Below are 22,429 nucleotides of genomic sequence, written 5' to 3'. Positions count from 1 at the left end.
ATATAAATATAAATATAAATATAAATATAAATATAAATATAAATATAAATATAAATATAAATATAAATATAAATATAAATATAAATATAAATATAAATATAAATATAAATATAAATATAAATATAAATATAAATATAAATATAAATACAAATATAAATAAAAATATTCGAACTCTTCGTTTAATCGTAATTTCCATCGATTCATTGAAAATACGAATTAAATGACAAAACTATTTAAAACTCATACCAATGAAAAAGGTCAATTCCTTATACGAATTTATTAAGTAAATTCAATATTTTGTATTTTAATGAAAATTCTAAATTGGACTGAAAACTTACAAATAGAATAGTTATATTTATTTTAGTTGAAATGTGTCTTTTTAAAACATATTTTCCAGATACATTTTCTGTTCCTTCAATGTTCTTGACACAAAAATATCATATTTTATTGACATAAAGCATTGTCAGTAGTAAGTGAAGCGTTCCACTCCTTTTTAACGAGACACATGTCAAGCTCAGTTAAGCTTTTGGGTAGAACCACTAAAAGAGGAAGTTGTCACTGTTCGTTCTTCTTTTTTTTGACTGGTATAAATTTGTGCATCATCTTAACTGTTTCCTGATGTAAGCTGCAGGAACAATAGGAAAACAGGTATTAAAATGACTTGTTTTTAGTATTTGGTGCACTTCAACTGCTGATGAAAACAAAACACCTATGCATTTGTGTGAATTCAATATTTGTTTTTAAGAAACAAGGAACAGGAGAACTTTTGTTTTAAAAATACAGCATTTATTTTATGCTATATAATTGAATACATTATGCATTCCTTTTTAGAAAGTGTTTTTATTTTGATGATAAAAAATGTTCTTTAATCAATCGTTTAAAATTTTCAAGGCCAGTAAAAATCATTTCTGAAATTTCTATCAATTTCGAAACAAGGTAGGAATTTTTCGCAAGCGATTATCCAAAGCTTGCATTTTCTACTGAAAGTGATTTCAATTTCACTTTTCTGTGTTAATTCTCGTTTAAAAGGAATTCAAGGATAACGAGAAAAATAAATAAAAATTGATTAACACTATATTCTATTTATTGCATAAGGATACCCTGCAGACATTGAAACCAGAACGCTTATCTGTTCCCCTTTCACTTTATCTGCCTGAACTATTTTCATGCTTTCTTTGGCGTTATCGATACTTTTGTGCAATGTCTGTATTCAATTAAATCCGCACTCACAAAGAAATCTACTGACCCGAAATTCAAGAAAAATAAAAAAAAGGAAATACCTATTGCACAAAAATTTCAAGGTTTCGTTTAGATTGTAATGCACTTTGTGAAGTAGTATAAAGATACATAACATTCCTAACTATTTCTTCATATCTCGATACTTTTCCTGAACCAATTATTTATTTCAATTTTGTGAAAAAGCTGAAAATGCAGAAAATACAAGATAATTACTTTTCGTGAATGCCAAAGGAAGGCAAACCAATATCACATCCAAACAGAAATAGAAACACATCATGACCCTTTGAAAATAGATCGAAAGAAAACTGAACAGGCCGCAAGATTTGGTTGTTTGCTGGAAAAACGATATTAGAATTGGAAAATGAAAATTAATTAAAATTACATTGAACAATTTTTGATACATTTTGATTTAACCTTAAGCTTTAGCGTTTATATGGATTCAAGCAATTTTACTTGCACAAATATTGATATCAATTCAGAAATGATGATAGTTAGTAAGCATTCTAAACATGCTCACAAAAAAAGTCTGCTCTGAGCATTTCCTGAACCCTCAACTTTTTTTAAAGATATTGGCGAATTTGAAATACAGGAACTGGCATTTTTGATTTTTAAGGACTAATAAATTTTAGTTTTAAATTAATGATTGTTTAACATAAAGAATTTTATTTTAATGAAACTAAAGGGTGTCCCAAAATGAACGCAAGATTTGAATTAAATAGAAAACGCCGTTCTTAGTCTTTTAATAGTTATATTTTTATTGACTCGTAAAGTACATGGGATAGGGTTATGTATGGAATAACACATCGGACAAATGGCCTCCGCGTCTTTGCATGCACATGCGCACTCTTTTGTTAAAATTTTTCATGACCATTCTGCATAAATGTGGCTGAATTTCGTTGATGCAGCGTTGAATCTCCTCCTTTAATGCACGGGTGGTTGTGGGTTTTTTGACATAGATTTGTGATTTCAAATAACCCCATTAAAAGAAGTCTAATGGTGTTAAATCCTACCATCTAGGGAGACAATTTTGATCACCGAAACGAGAGAGTACCAGACCTGGAAATGTCTCATGCAATAATTGAATTGTTTCACGAGCTGTATGACATGTGGCACCGTCTTGCTGAAACCACATATTGGACACATCAATATCATCCAATTTTGGCAGAAAGAACTGTGTAATCATGTCGCGATATAGAGCACCAGTAACAGTCACTGCTTGACCAGGATCATTTTCAAAAAAATATGGCCCAATTATGACTCCGGCCCAAAATCCACACCATACAGTCACGCGTTGTGGATGCATTTGTTTTTCGACAACCACATTTGTGTTGTTGTGGTCCATTTGTTGATGTTCAATAATCCATTCAACGAACTCTCTTCTCTGTCCATGGTCATTAGGCTTCAATTGTTGTGTTAATTGAATTTTGTAAGCATGAAAACACAGATCTTTGGTGAGTATACGCTGTAGAGAGTTTCTTTTGCAATTCTTGTCCACGGCGTCGAATTGAGGTTCCTGGATTGTCAGCAACACTCTCACGCACTGCTTCGACATTCACATTTGAACGGCTTGTTTTTGGACGACCAGTGTGTTTGGCGTCTCCAACGGATCTAGTCTCCATGATTTTTTTAATTAATCTCTTCACAGTTGACGAAGTTAAAACAGTATTCCGAACATATTTTGTATGAAATTTTCGAACTGCGGCCGCCAAGCTTTCACTATTTTTGAAATATTTTTTAATAAAGAAGATACGTTGTTCCATCGCGTAACGCTCCATTTTTAATAACCTTATACTGTTAGCTGTCAAATTGCTTTTTTTTCAGGGTTGAAAACACTTCACTGCACAAATAGCGGCAAATTCAAATCTTGCGTTAATTTTGGGTCACCCTTTTGTTTAAGTAAGAAGACTTTTGAAATCTGTAATTAAAGGTGTTAAGTAATTGATATCTAAATGTAATTTTAAACTTCTAGTTTTTCACAAATTGCACCTTCTCTGCCGGAATAACCTGCTCTTTCTGCTATTTTTATTGTGTTGATAATTTGTATTCAGCGTTGCATACACAACTAAAAAACTTTACAAAACTTTAGAGCTTCAGAGTTGAAGAAACACAATTTTTAGTATTAGAATGCAGGCTCTGCTGAAAAGCGAAAAAGAAGAAAACATAGTTAAATTCTAAGCGTTTAAGACTAAGACTATTATTTCACAATATTTCAGTATAAATTTTCCGCAGGAATTTTCATGATTGACATTTGTATATATATAAACAAATGAAGTCTTCATTAAAGTCTCAATGAATTGCGTTCAATAGAACTGAAAGTGTAATCAATGAACGCTCAAATGTCATTTTACGAAAACAATACATTATTACATTAGCTCATTTGTCTTAATAACATAAAATGAAGCCTAAATACTCTTTTCGGATGCAATAAACCCTCTTATCTTCATTTTAATGCCACAATTGCCTCCCAAATCCTATCCCAACCTCTTAATCCAACGAACAACTTCGCAAATTGAATAAAATTAATCCTCATTGATAATCCGACAAAATGATTTTCCACTTAACCTTTTAAACACAAAATTCTCTTTTTTTTTTCTCGAAAATATAATCCTCTATATAAGAAAACCTCATGTAAGACATTTTACAAAGCACCATTCTGCTAATTATAAATTTCAAAACTTTTTTGTTTATTTTTAAGTTAAAGTCACCTTAACGTTGACAAGCACTAGGAATACGATGAAGATGAAGATGAAGACGGAAAGTAGATGTCAGATGGAACCTCCATTAGGATGTCTCCATCTCCTGGTGGTGTACACATAGTGGCCCGTTCCCTGCTATAGAACCGCCACTACTACCGCCATTGCCACCGTCACCGTCACCGCCACCTTTGTCACTTTACTCTCAACAACTTTTGCAAACTTTAACCATGTTTTCTTTTCGGTGTCGTGGCAGCAACGTTGTCATTTTTTTTTATTTTTTTGCTGTGTGTTCTTTGAATTTTTAAAAAACCTTGTAACTGCAACTATCTATCTTTATATAGTACATAAGCTACCGCCTTCAAATTTTCCCAACAAACACCAACCAAACCAAGTCCCCAAGTCTGCTCTGTTGTGCTCTAGCTCTTGCTCTTACTCTGTGCTTTAGCCCTCCACATCAACAATTCAACATACTCATAAAAAGTACGCAAGTTTTTATTTTGAGAACGGCAAACTTAACCATCCCTCGCGTATTCCTTTTCTTTCAGTCAGTCTTTCAGTTATTGTGTGCTTTCCTAAGCCCTGTGGCTCACAGTGTGTACTCTATCAAGATACAACTTTCATCCTTTCTTACAACTTCTATAGGTATTCTTTTTTTTCTTCTTATACTTTTGCTTCTTCTTCTTTCAATGTCCTTATTATATGAACTGAACGAAGTCTCAAAAATAAATCAAAAGAATGCACTTTTGCTTCTGACAGAATCAACACATTAAGGACCCATAAACTTGCGTTACATTATATGCTCGGAGTTGTGTGACTCTCTAATAGTCAGCGACAAACTGAATTTTCATTTGTAGTGTAAATTTTTACAACAGTCACCGTTGAAACTTTTCACACAGCTAAACAATTGCGTTAAGAGTTTTTATATAATAGGCTTAGAAGTTATTTCTGAATTCTAAATAAATTCTTCATATTTTTTAGCTTCTTTTTTATTTGATGAAGTTGAAGACAAACTTACAATGGCGACTGTGGACAAAATAAAAAGTAAAGTAAATAAAGCAACTCAATAGAAAACTTCCAAAACTTCGTGCTGGCAACATTATTATACGAAAACTTGGAAGTCTTCACACTTGTTTTTTTTGGTTTTGTAGCACATGTCACATTTTTTTGTGTAAAGCTTTAGTTTTCTTTTTGTTGCATTGCAAAGGAAATTGCATTCACAAAGGACGAAGTATGCTAACGAGTATTCGAGCATTGCACTCTATTCAACTTAATGGAATGCCCTCAAGAAATGTTATCTTTTTTATGATGTTTGTAATATACTTAAAGTTTGGGTTTTAAGGAATTTTAAATTAATTTATGTTTCAGCTGAAATAATAAATCTGATATGATGAAGGTGTGACAGTTATGTTTGTTTTTGAAGTGTGCTAAATGTCCTTAAGTGACGTCACACATTGAAAATAGAGACTTTCATAACACAAAAAAAAAACAAAACAAATCTCCCCTGGGGGAGAGAAAATGAAAAACAAAATACAAAAAATGAAGAAAACCCCTTTTTTTAAATAAAAAAAAAGGAAAATCTGATACCTTGGCGAATGATAAAATGAAATCTACGCCAAGAAAAAAGACAAAGCGAAGAAAATCCACCGACACCGACAGACAGAATCTGCTGCTGATGCTGTTTTGTGGGCTGACAGACCTTAATCTGGTTCGAAAAGAAAAAGAAATTAGGAAAATAAGACACACAAGAGTTTTCCAGCTTTTGTTTCAGCATCAGCAGCCCAAGGTGGCAGTTTTCTTGTTTTTTTTTTTTGCGGCATCGGCAGGTAAAAATCTGGGGTGTGGAAAATTATGTTGATGCTGTTTTTGTTTTGTTTGTTTCGCGTTTTTTTTTGTCTTCTTCAATGCTGTCATTGTTTTTGGCTCAAAAGACAAACGTTTGGGAGGTGAGTTGGGTATAAGAAGAGAAACAGCGGCGGCGTTATGATTTTGTGATTATTATTTGTATGTGTCTTACCCATATTTAAAATGAAAAAAATTCGCAATTTCAATTTGTGTATCCATTTGCATTGTATCGTAAGGATAATATAAAATATCACTGTCAAACGGGCCTAAACAGTTTAAGGATATTCGTTTTGTTTTCTTTTTCCATTTTAAACAGCAAAGCCCATGACCTTTGAAATGTTGTATCTTTTTTTCAATTGTGATGAGAAGAAGCATTTTGTGTTTTATTTTCATTGCACACAAGTGTCAGGGTCTACAAATTAGTCAATCGGGATGTTATGCATTCAAGACTTAACAAAAACAATCATTTCTGATCTTTCCCACTTCTCGGTGAAACCAATCATTTTTTTGAACTTTCTGTACTCACTTTAAGTGTTTCAAATCGACAAATGAATACTTGGATAATTTGCTTCTAATTGTTGTAACAGTGTTGATTTCGAAATTCAATTTTTGTGTTGCTTTTTTTTTAGTTAAAACCAAAATTAAAGGTGTGTTTTTTATAAAGCCTAAGAAAAACAAAGAAATCACTTACTTGAATTTTCTAGAACTAAATTAGTATTATTTAACGGTTAACTAACGAAAAATTAATAAACAATGAATCATTTGAAATACAAAGCACTTAATTATTTTCTGGAACTGCTTAGAAATGTTAACATCAATGTAGTAAAAAGACTACGTAAAACATAGAAAACTTTGCATGATAGACTTGAAATTTCTCCAAACAATTTAGTATTAATTAACGGTTAGTTAAAGTACAATTAACAAACAATAACTTATTACGTATTTGAAGCTCTGGGTGTGCTTTGACCTGTTCACAATAATGTTAAAAGAGACAAAGCATAACATTAAAGCACTTGGATTACGCCGACAATGTTTGCTTACTCTCTCATAGGATCGTGGATCTCCATCAAATGACAACAAGTGTGGAGGGAGAAGCAGAAGTTGTGGGGCTGAAAATTAATTCCGGCAACAAAAATGATCATCCTCTGAACTCGACCATTCTCTCAAATAAATATTTTCTCGCAACCGTTGGAAAAAGTGGAGAGCTTTCAATATCTTGGAAGTATCGTCTCCATTGAAGACGGAACCGAACAAGACGTCGTCTGCCCCATCGACAAAACAAAAGCGGCGTTCGGTATTCTTTCGAAAATTTGGAAGAATAACTCTATCAGCTTAAGAACAAGCTACGACTGTTTTGCACAAGTGTCGAATCTGTGCTTCTTTGTGGGCTCAGCACTGGGAAGGTTACTTCAGCCATTACAAGACATCTGTAAACCTTCGTGAATAGATGTCTTCGTGGCATCCTAAAGATTTTTTGGCCAAGCTGTATATCAAATGAAGTTCCTAAAAGGACAGGGCAGGAACATATAGATTCTATAACACTCAGGCGAAAGTGGCAATGGATTGGACATTAGCCTCGAAAAGGTAACGATTGCATTGCAGGCCAAGCAACGCAATAGAATCCGCTCACACAAGAAGGAAGAAGAGCTGGACGACGAGAAGCACATGGTGCAGGACATTCGAGGAGGAATTCGCGTCACTAGGCAAGGGTTGGAGGGAGCTGAAACACATCTCCGGAAACCGTTCACGATGGCGCGTAAGCGGATTAGACACCCTAGGCCCTTTAAGCCCTTTAAATGATTCCCAATGGACTTAACAGGTCTGAGGACCCAAATAAGTTAGTTAGTATAACATTGCAAGACAGACCTAACATTTTCAAATCTAGAGATAACTAATGGAACATTTTTGGTAGGTAAATTATTCAAGGCAAGAATCTTAAACCAGATTTTAGGTGTATGCTGAGAAACGCAGAACGACAAAATCAAAATTAACTTCAAACTATCGAATTAAAAACTTTTTATAGGTGAATGTGAATTAATTCTCGGGACTTATTTAAGTTTAGAATTCGAAATCATATGGATTTCCTGTAAATATACGAATTTTTGAAATAATGAATTTAATTCAGGAAATATCTATTTTAATTCCGAGTCCGTTTCTTGTGTTTTGTTTTTGAGATTTCGTAACATTTTGCACATTTATTTATTTCGTTTTTATCTTTTTTTTTAAATATGGTCACTCTATAATATTGAAGAGTAAAATATTATGAACTTTAAATTTATCTTAATATTGAATTATTAATATTGTAATAGAAATAGAATCCTAAAAGTGTAATGTTCAAGCTATATTATTCCTTCCTTAATTGATAATTCCAAAGGTCAATTGGATTTATTTGTGTACAACTCTGATGGTTGTTGAATGTTCTTTTAAGGATTTAACCTTCATTTTAACCCTTTTATTTAGTTGTGTCTTTTTCTATTTGAAAATCACTTAAAGATTTATCTCTATCAACTTTTGCTCACTTTCAGTTTTAACCTGATTCCTCGCAAGTACAGAACTCAATATTCAATTATCTTGTTCATCGATATCCAATTAATTTTGCAAATTTCTGGTAAGCGCAAAGGCGAAAGATAATAATCTAAGAGATCAGTAAATTCTAAAGGTTTCATTAAGTTCATAGGTTGGAAGAGGTAAACGACGACGAGTAAGCTGTCATCAACGGACGTTCTTCCTATAGCTCGACGGGTGCAAACAAAAAAAAAAAGAAGAAAAATAAAAGTTAAAGATTCTTGAAAACCACTCAAGAGGAAGCAAGCAACATGGAACATGATTATGACGATTATTTCTCTGTTTTCCGGTATATAGTTCAGAGGATAAGCTTCTGGGAGGTTAGATAGGGATGTTTAATCCGTTATTTTTTTTTTCTTTCAACCTTTTTTTATCTAAAAAGCAAGGTGAAAGTTGCGAAGATAACGTTGCTGGTGACCTCAAAGGAATTCAATTATTATGTTTTCATTATAAACATTAAGAGGAAAGTAATTAAAAATTGAATTAGATACTCCTTTGGGTATAAGTATAAAGCTATACAAGTCTTAAATATCCTTGAAAATATAAGGGGGAAAACTTAAATGAAATTTAGCAAAAATTTTAAATATTTTAATAGGGAAATACATATTTTTGTGAAACTTGTCCTCCTTTCCTGGGATGTACATGTTCAAACCCAGAATACACTTTTAGAAAACTAGTTAATTTTTTAAAAACTTTTGCAGATAACTTGGATTATCAGCTTAACTATTTCATTATTAAAAGTCTTATTCCATTATTTTCTCTGTGTCGAAAAAGGTTCAAAATTTGGTGATTGAGGCATAAATGAATTCTTTTTATTTTACTTAATACTTTGTAGAATCCACATAACAAGAATCCATCAGAATTACTTGTCACAATATTTTACCTACATACCTTTTACACAATTTCGTCTTACCCACATCAAATCAGTTTTTCGGAAATCGATTGCTGACATTTCAACAGGTAATTTTAAATCGAAGAAGTTTTAAAACCATTTCCTTTAAACCGTTGAGCGAAATTCAATTTCCTTTTTTAATGAACTTATTTGTATTGGTATTATGAAAAATATACGTTATCACTATATGTGTGACATATTCACTTATAAAATAATCCTTTTCACTTCTCGCTATATTCAAAAGAAATCACTCATGTCCCAATTTTTACCAGATAGCAATTTTCTATTGAAAATTATTCTCCTTTTTCTCTTTTCTGTTTAATTTTAAATTCCATTAACTTATTTTATAAATGAGGTATTTGGTAGGAATCCTTTCATTCAAATTTTTAATGTGTTCCAGTAAAATGTTAACTTTTTACAATTTAAATGAAAAATGTCAAGAGCACGATAGTTTCACAATAATACTACGAAAAATTAAGTCTTTGGATTCAATTTTATAAAAATACATTTCCTATTTCTCTTACAGAAAGTTTAATAAAAAGCTGACCCTTCTCGAAGTGTCGACCGATCACACAGTGGAAATCTTTAATAGTTGTTTAAAACGTAAAATTATTGAACTTTATGTTTCAAAAACTGTTGAAAGAGTTTGGCATCAGTTTCACCTTCAGTTTTGAAGAATTCCTTATCATTGGTTTAGCAATTACCTTTTAGACCGGTCAATACAAGTACAATTGGATGAATTTAAATCTGAGCAATTTAAAATAAAACCTGGTTTGCCTCAGGGCTCTGTTTTTTCTACAACACACTTTCTTATTTTTATTCATGATCTCCTTTCTAAAAATTCTTATCCATTTTATATTCGTTTTAAGATTCGTAACCTTGATCCTCGGATGTGGATCTTGAACGGAAATGTATGATAAACTTGTATGATAAAATGGGGTATCCAAAATCGAGCAGATTTGAATGCGTTGAATACTTAATTCTGCCTAATGTGGGCGCAATCAGATTATGAGGTTCTATTAAGAAGCTGAGACGTTGGCAGCTCATTATAAAACTCTACTCTCAGCTGATAAAGACCTTCATACCTTTGATTACGCGCTGCCTGATACTAGAGTCAACGAGCTGGATTTAGAATTCTCATTGCCCGAATTGGAAGTAACGCTCAAAAAAATTAAAAATAGCAAAGCTCCTGGCCTAGACGGCATACCAGTCGAGTTTTATAAAAACAGCAATATTGATTTCAAAAACTACCTCATGTCCTTTTATAACAAGTTGTACAATGATGGATGTGTACCTATCAGTTTCAACGAATCTGTAATTTTTGCCATTTTTAAAAAAGGTGATGTTAACGCTGCGGAAAATTATAGAGGTATTTCAATTTTAAATTCAATAAGAAATCCTATATGAAAGGTTCACAAAATGGATTGATAATAACAGTCTTTTGAGCATCTTTCAAGCCGGTTTCCGCCCAGGTTTTTCAACCATGGATCATATCTTTGCCATTTCAAGCATTGCTCAACAATTTATAGATAGAAAAAAGAAACTATACACTTGCTTTGTTGATTTTAAAGATAAGACAATAGACAAGCTTTAATTTACAAACTCTCTTGTTGGTTTGTCACGAAAGTTTCTCCAAGTGTATGCAAGTTTTATTTCGTCAACAAATGCAAGGGTATGGGACGGTATCACTTTTTCAAATCTTTTTGAAACAACTTCAGGTGTTCCTCAAGGTTGTATCCTCAGCCCATTATTATTGGCCCTGTTCATAGATGATGTCGGCGATCTTCTTCCGAGTGGAGTTAATTTTGGTAACATTTTAATCAAAATCCTGTAGCACGCCGATCTAGTTATGCTTGCTGACAATCCTTTCACGCTACAAATGCAAGTCAACCGTCTAAGTTAATTTTGCGAGTCTTGGGGCTTGCAAATTAATACCCAAAAAACTAAGATTGTTGTATTTGAAAAGAGACAATCAAGAAGGCGAGCGGAAGAAAAATGGTCTCTAAATAATGCACATATTGAGGTTGTACAGGACTTTAAATATTTGGATGTCCTCTAGACCTACAATTTAAGCTATCTAAAGAACTCTAAAGAAAAAAGCAGCGAAGCTAAATTAGCACTTAACATAATGTGGCCAAAGTTTTTTTCAAACTAAAATGTTGAATTAATGTCCAAGTACAAAGTTTTCAACGCGACAGTAAAAGCATGCATGGCATATGGCGTTCAAGTCTTCGTATACACACACTTCGAAGCTTTTGAAACTGTACAAAGGAACTTTTTTAAAAGCATATTTCGTTTGCCTAACTCAACACCTAACTACACCATATATCTAAAGTCAGGAATAGTCCCTATATTATATACAAAATTGGAAGGCAAGTGCGAACTTCATTACTAGAGTGATGAACAAAAGTGAAACTTGTCTTCACAAAATCATTCTAAGAAAATTACTTCGAGTGAATGCTTCCCCGTTTAAAGACTGGAACGAACTAGCTTACTCCTACGAAACAAGTTTAAACTTATCAGAAACTAATGTGAACGATTGGCAGGCTCAGTTTGCTGATGTGATTGCTAAGGTGGATCACAAAATGTTTCTGGATAATCTTTCCAGAGCATCTTTATCTACTTCAAGAGCTATTTATAGTCATTTAAACCACCAACTGCCCTCGGAAGTCTTTTACTTTAGTAATGAATTTTCAGCCTCGGTTAAACGTATTATTTTTAGCGCAAGAGTTGAAATTTTAAATTTAAACTTTGTACCTTTGGAAAAACTTTTTGAAATTTTAAATGGAGCAATGGGCTGGCGCAGCCTCTTTAAATATTGCCAACATGCTCTTTCTCACCGTAACAGTTTCACATATTAAACCTAGTCGATTACGATACAAAATTTGATATTATATCTTTTGTGTTTCAAATCACGTTAAAATTGATATCATTGTTTTATATAAATATATTTCTTCATATCTTTTGCTGCTTATTTATTTTTTGTATTTTAAAATGTTTGATCTTTTATTATTTCTCTTATTTTTAAACCATATATGCAATGTCATCTCAGGCAGACGGCAGTATTGCCATGTCCTTATTCTTAAGTATACAAATTTGTAAACTTTGTGATGAAAAAATAAAGAATTTATCTATCTATCTATGTCTCTTCTGTCTAATGTCGTTAAAACCTCTAAATGTTCAGTATGTGTCTCTACAATCACCTCTTTTGGAATAATAACATAAGCAATGTCTCAAAAAATGGTGCTAGATATTTGGGTTTCCTCAAAGCAAAGAGTTTTGTTCCCAATCTGATATATCTGTTATGTGGACTTGTGCTCCTGAAACTAACTTAAATTTCTTAAAATGTCGTAATATTTCTTATTTTACTGTTTTTTATTGCATTCATCTATAGAAGCCCTATTATTTTTGCCTCTAGGAATAATCATCAATACAACCTTAAGTCTAATTGCAGTCGTTTTGTTAAGTACAGAGATTCGTTCTTTAACCGCACTACGCGAATGTGGAATTCTTTAAAACAACCATTTTTCCCCATTCCAATATTCATAATTTCAAAACTTATGCCCACCGAATCTTTTTTAAATCTCTCTCTTGGCATAATAAGGGTTTACGAGATCTCATGGAGCTCGTGCAAATTTATATTAAAAGAAAAAAAAGAATCATTTGAATACCCAAGAAAAAGACACGCAATTAAAGAGTCAGGAAAAAACTGTAACATCATAATTATCTTCAGAGTCGAATTTTCGGAACATATCAGTTCAAAAACCATTACTCAAATTAAGGTCTTAAAAAAACTGCTCCTGAAAATCCTTAATTCAATAGTTAAAATAAATGTAATCAAATCAACTTGAGCTTCGCCCTACGAGTTAAACATTATTTAAAAATCACTCCTTATTTTTCTCCCAGGACCAAAACCTTATATCCGATATATGTATCTCTCCATAAAACGTCCAACACAAATTGTCACTTTAATTTTTAAAAATAAAGTAAAGAATCAAAATGACATAACATACATACAGGATTTCATTAAATTCGTACTAAAAAAAATCCTTTTTCGCGATAAAAAGACAATCACAGACGTAAACGCAAAAAACTGTTGAGTCGTCGAAATGGAAAGTTAAAAAAAAAAGAAGTGAAGTGGAGGAAGTGCCGATGTCGTGTCGTTGTCTTTATTTCACTGTAACTCGGTGAGTACGACACGACACGATACCATATACGAAACGTAGTGCTCTAGATTGCTACGGAGGCCAGTTCACAAATTTACGAATTGTCCACCATCCAGAGATGCCATTTTTAATGTCTTCTTATTTCATTTTCGAACTTTATTTAAATTTTGATATAGACGAGCACCATCCCTTAACAACTCATGTTTTTCGTTAACTATGTGAAAAAATCGTATGTAATAATAAAAGTAATTTATCGAAATAGTTAATAATAGTTCATGTGTGTAGACAGACAGACACCAAGGCCCTATCCCCAACACAATCTTAATGGCAACAGAAGCATAATTATAAATCATTTTTATTGACTTTAGTTAATACCATTACGACATAAATAAATAAACATTTGTGCAAAAATACTGATTTATATTTTAGTAAAAAAGTTAGTAGCTGTGTGGTATTAGCAAAAATGTCAAGCAGCATCACTGGTCTTCTAAAAATGACTCGTTTTTGGACTTTTGGTGTTTATACCTATGAATATACCAAACATAGACGAATTCGGTGTTGGTATTGGAGCATTAAGGTGTCGGTTTATGGGGGTTGAGAATTAGTAACGCTGGCACTGGTTGTTGAAACCATCCCCCAGTTGGTGGTGTTGGACGTAGTTGGGAATGACTGTCGTAATCTTGATTGCTGAAATTCATTTAATGGCATCATCAGAGGGTAGTCACTGGGTGGAAAGATTGGATGAACGCTTTTGTAGGGCTTTTTTCTCGTTCTTGTACTTTTTTTGTATTCCATTTGTTGGATATATTGCGACTATGGCCTGTTAGCTTAAGTGTATTTTGTTAATAGGGTATGACTTCTTTGATTCATTCAAGTTGACACCATCCTTTGAGTATGCATTTTCAAAATACTCACATTGGTGATTTTGATAGAGAATAATGATAATACTTCAAGGAAATTGCTTAATTTTGTTCAAAACATAACATATTAGGTCATTTATCCTCTTTTGACTCAATAACTTATTTCATCAAAATTGTACTCCTTTTTAAAGTGTAGTGTGTCTCGCTATCGTTCATACCAAACTTTAAGTTGGCTGTATGTGTTTTCCTGAGTTTCTTTTAATTGAGATTTTTGCGCTTTAGCTTTTGTTTTCGACGCGTTTTTATGTTTTATTTTTTTTTTACTACAAGACAAGGGCTAAAAAAATCGAAAATCCTATGTACAGGTTTTTGACCAAGCAGCATCACTTCACATAATACTAAGACAGGACTTATATTTCTTTGTAGCAGGTTAATTGGAAGTAGGTTTTATGGAAGTGAGGAATAATTTTTTAAAAGACAATCAGTGTTGATTTTAATTGGGTTTTTTTTCCTGCAGACAATGCGGTTATAATATAACAAAAAGAATCCATTAACTTCATCCCCCACAGACTTTTGATTGTTGATATATTTTGTTTAAATACTGTTTTTTTTTTTCGTACAGAAATGCGGAGAAATCTTTAAAGATCTTTTAACATGTTTTTTAGACGAACTAAGAAAGTTTTTTAAATTCAAATATGTAACTGAGTTTGGAATATTTTATTATACAAGTTCAAACATTATCATCCTCAAAGGGATTTGGAAATAAAAGCCCAAACAAACCTAACATAACAGCACTTCAGAGTGCTGCGAATTCTCATCTCAACAAGTGTGCAATAAATAGTCTGTCAATAATGATTTGGTAATGCGATACACTTGTAACATACGTACAACATATCCGCCACCACTCCATATAAAAATATCTATGAACTGACAGAAAGAGGAAGTGGAAAAAGTATCGCCTCGATTTTATGAAATAAACCGTTTGGGGGAAACGCTTTTGTGGTAAATCATTTCCGGTTAGATCTACACATCAGCCATAGCACCATATCACAGCACCACCCGCTATGCCACAAACACAAAAGGAATGAAGCAACAAAACCAAAAAAAAAGGACGAAAAAACACTCTTTCACAGATGTGGGGGTTTTATTGAATTTCGCATGCCGGATACGGGATGTGTTGGGTTGTTCAAATCCATGGAATTACTATACAATCTACAACACCCACTTATTCACATCCTTTAAGGAGAACAAAAAGAAGGAGGAGTACTTGTCGCTGATGAAGTAGTATAACTATTAGCAGAGTGAATAATATAGAAACGATTAGTTTCATTCACAGTATATTTAGCCTAATGGACTTATGGCACACCCAATGTTTGTCCTACCTAATTAAGTATAGGTACCAATTTATCCTTGCAATGAAAGAATTCAAATTGATAACTTGATTTTCGTCGTACCTGGTATTGAATTAATATTCTGAAGAGACTTTTTTCTAAGAAGAAGTCAAATTGAGGTAAATGCTTGAAATTTTCGAGCTGAAAAATAAGTTTCTTGCAGTTTTCTTTTTGATCAATCCGATTTGTCTAATTTAAATCTTCGATATTTCTAGCCGTTTTAAAAAAGAAAGAAAACATTTAAATTAGCAGCCTTCTGGACATTTATCTGCTTGTGGTGTGGAGCGTTTTAAATGGCATTGCCGGTTTATACATTAACGATGCATTGAAAACCTTTAAAAGACAGAATTCCTCATTAATTATCAAAATTTTCCAGACTTTGCCATTCATTTGGAATAAGAAGAACAAGGCTTAACAAAATCTCATAAACAGCATATCCCCAGAAGATGACGATGTGCATGTCGTCAATTATTTATGCCAAATATCTTAGAACCTTTCTCTTAAGTTCAACACCAAAAGCTTTTGGAAATTTGTTAATACAAAGATAAAATATATAAGTAAATTTTACTTATAAGAAAGATAACCTAGTTATTACTCCAGAAATTTGTTTGTGAATAACTTACATCTATTTATTTACTATTAAATGGTTTTAGTTGAAAAAGTAAGAAATTAACTTATTTAATCGCATTTTTCCACAAGTCAAATAACCAAGTACGCGAATAAGAAATGCACTGTATTTACATTAATTATTGTAAAGATTTCTGCACACTTTTGCGTGCCATCATTTCATTTAAACTAGAGGCAATTGATCATTTGATCAATTGATCCTCAATTCATCACATGTATTTCTTATTAATCTAAAATATGTTTTAGCAAGTTAAATTCAGAAGTTCTTTCTACCACACTTTCATTGTTAAATCAAGAGTACCCCAGGTGAGTCATTTGGGACCATTACTCTTTATCTTAACTATCAATGGTGTACCTCTTTATGTCAACTTAATCAATGAGTAATTCTTCAAAAGCATATGATCTCTAAACGATCAATTGCTACTTCAAAAGGATATTAACAGTTTTGTTAATGTGAACTAAATTTTAATCCGATTAAATATTTCATTGATTATAAAATCAAGAAGCTCCAACCATCGAGGTCATTTGATTTCAATCGTTAGTAAGCCCAACTCATTTTAGGGACTTGTTAAACAATGTTCTAAATCCTTATGTTAATTAACAATTTTTATCAGTGCACTTAATGTTAAAGGCCTTCATTTCAATTTTGGTAAAATGTAAAGATGATACAGAATGAAATTTTATTAAAAGCAGTAGCATTTTTTAAATTGGTTTGTTTTTTTAAATTGTTAGACCTTTTTAAAGTAAATTCTGCACATCTTGATGCGTTTATATGTGAAACAAAATTTATTTGAAGTCAATATCTCTTCCATATTTTTTTTTTTCTTGACAAAATTCTTATTTCATCGATATTTTTGGGAGCTAAAAATGTCTGTCCATTGAAAATTATCTCATACCCGATTTACTTCCTTTAAATAGGCTTCTCCTTAAGACTTAATAATTCACTCAATTTTTCCTGCAATTTTTGCAGGACAAAAACTATAAACTTACTGTGAAATCAAGATATCAATCAAGCTTACTCTAAAAGTCACAAGGTCTCCTGATCTGCTCTATATAAGTTACTTTGCTCTACCAACAGTTTTCAAGTTAGATATTTAAAACTTTTTGAGATTGAATGCGAAGTCCTAAAATAACAAACTCTCCACAATTCCCTTTAGTATCTATATAGTGCAAACCGGTCTGTATAGCATAACTAAACTATAGTAGACTTATTTAAAATACAATTTCATTTACCAAATAGTCACCCAACCGTTGACCCAGGCCAGAAAGAGTGACCCATATGGAACGAACTGTACGCAAAGATACAAAAGTTATATCGTATATGTGTTGGATGAGGTATATTTACCTTTCTATAAACCACACAATTGCATCTACCCCAGGAAAAAGTTGTTACCATATCCTGTGTGACACACATTTTACCTTTATATATAGATACATTTCCCAAAACGAAATCGAATACGAACATCAGAGAAAAATTGAAACCCTAGTTTAAACGTCTATATGGAGAGTAAACCGAAACGAAACCCACATTGGGTTGGGTCTTTGTTCAAAAATAGGTAGATTCCAATAACTACACCTACTTACTTGTTCTGCTTCTGCTTCTGGTTCTGCTACTGATGCTGTGTCCTGTGTGAAAATGTACCTTTTATGCAGGAGAGGACAACCTTTTGGGATATTGCCATAACAGAAACACTTCACCCACACGAAATATACATAACCGGAGCATGGTAAATCTGCATAAAACACCTTAACAACTCTCAAAGTTTATTAAACGTTGCCCACGTCCAGAGATATGTAAACTTATCTGAAAATTGAAAAAAAAATATATGTATACATTTGTTTTAAGGGAAAGGGTTAGTTTTGGACTTACATATGAACGTTTGTAGATACAATGTTGTATTAATGTTAAAACAAAATAGCAGGCTACACAAAATATATAAAAGAGGAAATTAACTTCACAGGAATCTTGTTTTACTTTTAAGAAAAAATAAACAAAAATGCTTTTATTGAATAGTTTTTTATATGTTTTACGTTGACTTAAACAATATTGATTTAACTCAAAATTCTGGAATTCATATTTTTCCTTCTCACTTAAAGTTAACAAAATTATTAGACGCATTTAGGTTAAAAGATACAAAATGCATTCAATTATCATATCCCCAATGTTGTTGCTTGAAAAAAATGTATATAAATGTAACGTAACGACTTCATATAATTTTTTGTAACGAGAAAACGTATTCGAATTCATAAAACATGCATGCAATTATATATACACAGCGCATACACAGGACATACATTACATTTGCAACCCTATGACCACACCATCCCATTTCTGATCCTGATGCATATAAAATTCCACAATACAATCGGTAGCGTACCTCGACTCTAGTGTTTGGGGCAGGAACAGCAGCACCAGCATCAATATCCAGCAGCAGCAGCTTTAGCAGAAGCATCAGCTCTAGCAGCATCTAAAAGCAACACTAGCAAGAATTTGACAATTTTATCACAATGTTGTAGCCAGGTCACGTTCTGCTGGAAATAAATGATTTCATTGCTGCTATCTATTTTATTTTACGGAGCATTTCCGTCGGATATGCTGATCTATAGTCACAGGTTACACATAACATACAATACCTAAACTTGCACTTGCATTGACGGTTTTTTATGCACATATGTACTGTACATATGAAGCTATTGAAAAAAGATCGAATGCTTTTGCAATGAGTTCAGCTTAAATTTGTCTGGCCATTTCTAGGGAATTGAATGGTTTTTTTTGGAAAACATATTTCGAACAATTTGAGCAAACTTTTAATAGACAGTTAATAGCAATTCTTGGGGTAGCCACACTATTAATTGATAGCTGTTAATTATCAAAGTTAAACATTGAACCAGCTCTCATGTATTTATAAGTTTTGATAATTGAAAAAAGTTCAAGGCAGTTGTTAATAAAAACGAAATTTATAATTTCTCAATAAATTAAGTTTTCAAAGGTTGAATTTTAATATTTAGCTGACAGTTCAGCAAAAATCTGTCAGTCCATTTTTGGCAAAAATGAGATATATAAGCGAAATTTAATCAAATAACATAATCTGTATTCTATCAAAATAAAAAATCAGATTAAAGTAATTTAAACAGATTGACGGAGATTTTTTAATTACTTATTTTTCTAATGGTTATTAGTCTACGGATGATTGAAAAATTTGCTCTTAAAATATTAACAAAAAAGGAGAAGTTGAAGACCAATATTTAGTCAAAACTACCTTTGAGAAAGAACAACATTTCAGTCTAATCTTCCCTACATAATATAACGTTAAGAAACCCAGTGGAGGTTATCATCCTTTTTAACTAAGCCATATTTCTCAAAATAGTATTGTATAACGGTTAGTTAAGTTAATGTTAAAGATAGAACAGTACACATTTAGGCGAGTTTAATGGCTAATTGTGATACCACATGAAGCTTGAGGCTTCCTCCAAAGCTCAATGAAACCAGACTTAATTTAAGTCGTACAGAGTACACACCTCCATCAACCCATTCTTTTATTTTTAAATTCATCTGTATAAAAATGAATTGACTCGTCTTCCAGGAGTGCCCTATCCTCCCAGTAAGATCTGAAAGGTATAGAAATCTGAAAGTTTCTGTGGAATCGCAGTTGGGGGATAGTGTAGTCTGTGTGCTTTAGAATTGATTCAAAATACCTAAAAATTACGGAGTGGCCAATGTTGTTGTTAATCCACTGCGACGAAGCTTTGAGGCGAATAGCAGAGCTTGCAGCTATTTGTTTGCTAAATATATCAAGAGGTGTTAGGAAGTGTAAAGTGTCCAGTGCCGTAGATGGGGTCGTGCGAAATGATCCGCTCATACAGAGGCAAGCTAAACGTTGGACTTTTTTAAATTAGTTGCGGCTAATAGCTTTCTCTAACCCCGTACATTAAAATTGGTCTTATTACCGATGTGTTTAGCCAATGCGTGATTCTGGATTGTAAGCCCCATTTATTACCAATAGCTTTTTTGCAAGAAAAGCGAGCTACAGTAGCTTTTTTGACTCTTTCCTGTACATTGTTTAGTTTTGTTATCTAAAATAAAACCCAGGTACTTAGCCTCGTCTGAGAATTTTAATTGGATTCCTTTAATATAGGGAGGGCTGACAAATGGAATTTCGTATTTCCTCGAAAATAAGACTAAATCGGTTTTTTTAGGGTCAACATCCAGTCCAGTCGCAGTGTTCAACGCACTCACCTTGAGTTTCAAAGTCCATATCTAAACGCATAAGCAAGATTCAATCACCTGTTTGGTTCATTCTTCACAGAGCTTTCTGTCAAACTACTTCATCTCAAGTCAAAACCCAAATAAACGGAGCTGTCCGGATTGGGTTTGGTAAGCAGTCGCACTTGTGTTAAAGCAGTAGACATCATATCACATTAGTTTAGCAGCATTCCGACTTAGCAACTTTACAACAATGCATGGCTTAATTTTTAAGTGACTGTCAGGGCCTTTTCCGGTTCGGCTCTTTCATGTTTCAAAGATTATGAATTAGCCGATTCTGATAGTTTCATAAATCATCCATAAGTAATAACTAATACATTGAAACCAATGTGAAAACTTCGACGAACAGAATTAACAATAAGTAACTCGTAGCCACTGCAAGTTTATGCCAGAAATTATATTAAACAAATAAATACCATTAAATTACTTAAAAGATTTTAATAATGCAAAATTAATTTGAGCAGTATTTTCGTCTCTTGTTTTTGTTTAAAATGTTCAAGCTTAAATAGTGTGTGTTTGTGTCCTTAACATTATTTGAAATATTGTCAATTAATTCATTTAAAATAAAAACATGTCCGGTAATTGCTTCTCGTCTACAGAGAATCCCACAACACAACATCCTCCAAATATAATCAATCTCAATATATCAAAATGAAGCTTCAGCTTAGACATTAAAAAATAAAGAATAAATTACTTACGAATGGGATATTATTATAGCGGTGAAAGTATTCCCACACGCAATTAAAACTTCAACTTCCAACTTTCTATTCAACTCTCCATGTTTATTTAAAAATGTGGTTTTCTGCCGTTTTCAGTTGTTTTCATTTTTTTATTTTTTGTTTTACAAACAAAAGAGTGCCAGAAACCATGCCTTAGTCCGAACCCGAAGATAACTGCCAAAGGGACAATCTCCCTCGGTGTTGAAAAATAGAACCCCTGGGGATGGATGGAAAGATAATAATAACTTTGTTTGACCAGCCGGCGCGGCGGCCGCGGCCGGCAGTAGTGGCAAATGTGGCAACTGAGTTTGAAGCACATTCATGCCACACAATTGTTTTAACCCAATTTTTGAAATGACTTTTTCACATTCACTTTTATATTTTTTTTCCTTATTTTTTTTTTTTTTTTTTGAGAAGTCAAGCCGAGTCGAGCAGAGATCGATTTAAAATGTCAGTCAAAGCTGTTTCACGGTTTTTGATTTAGATAGAGTTTAGGATCTCTTTTTCTTGTTGAATATTAAATTTGACGCAATAATCATTATGAATTTAAATAAATATTAAATGTGACACATTGACAAGCTGAAATATTTGCATGTTGTTGTTATGCGATAATTTAAATAAATTATCATCAATGTCATCTTTATTTTCATACACTTAGTTCGGAGATATTAAAATTTAAGTGCCTCAAGTGAATAGGTATCATATCCTAGGGACGACATCGACGCACGACGGGACAGATATTAAAATTCCATCAGTTGACATTGACATAAAATCGATAGCACTGTGTTTTTAGTGCTTAAAAGGAATAAGGAAGTCTGACCGAACCAATACTGAAACTCCAATGCATGTCCAACAATTGAGTGCTGATTCTTCGATATTTTTGTGTTTTTTTTTGATAATTTAAATCTTCTTTTAAGTTTCAAGAAATATTTCATATTTTCGTGAAAATTCTAAAACTAGTTCTAAGGTATATTCGTTGCTCTTTACTTCTTTGAGGGTACTTTAAGCTTCACTACTTTCGGAAATATTGCTATAACTCCAACCCATCTTATTACTCCAGGGACTCATTAACTTAACAAGCTCATCTATAAAAACAAAGAAATAGTAAATAAAAGAAAAAAACTTCTGAACCATCCTTCAAAGCCTTGTTTATGTTAAAGAAGAAACA

At 32.6% G+C, this 22,429-nt stretch overlaps 1 long non-coding RNA gene across 6 annotated transcripts; it reads right to left on the bottom strand.

Moving 5' to 3' along the window:
• Window positions 1-406: 406 nt before the first annotated feature.
• Window positions 407-22,073, bottom strand: LOC129948249 (uncharacterized). Of its 6 annotated transcripts, none has more exons than XR_008781850.1 (6): window positions 21,241-22,073; window positions 18,657-18,810; window positions 18,149-18,252; window positions 17,863-18,082; window positions 17,624-17,818; window positions 17,457-17,567 (listed from the first exon to the last, which is right to left on the bottom strand). It is a non-coding gene; the product is annotated as an uncharacterized LOC129948249 (long non-coding RNA). The 6 variants fall into 6 exon arrangements; XR_008781849.1 differs by having other exon boundaries at window positions 18,657-18,758; XR_008781845.1 differs by lacking the exon at window positions 18,657-18,810 and having other exon boundaries at window positions 17,458-17,567.
• Window positions 22,074-22,429: the final 356 nt, after the last annotated feature.

This window comes from Eupeodes corollae, chromosome 2, assembly GCF_945859685.1.
Source record: "Eupeodes corollae chromosome 2, idEupCoro1.1, whole genome shotgun sequence".
In the NCBI taxonomy this organism is placed as follows: Eukaryota; Metazoa; Arthropoda; class Insecta; order Diptera; family Syrphidae; genus Eupeodes; species Eupeodes corollae.
The sequence above is the reverse complement of the archived record's forward strand: the minus strand, read 5'-3'. Positions and strand labels throughout refer to the sequence as shown.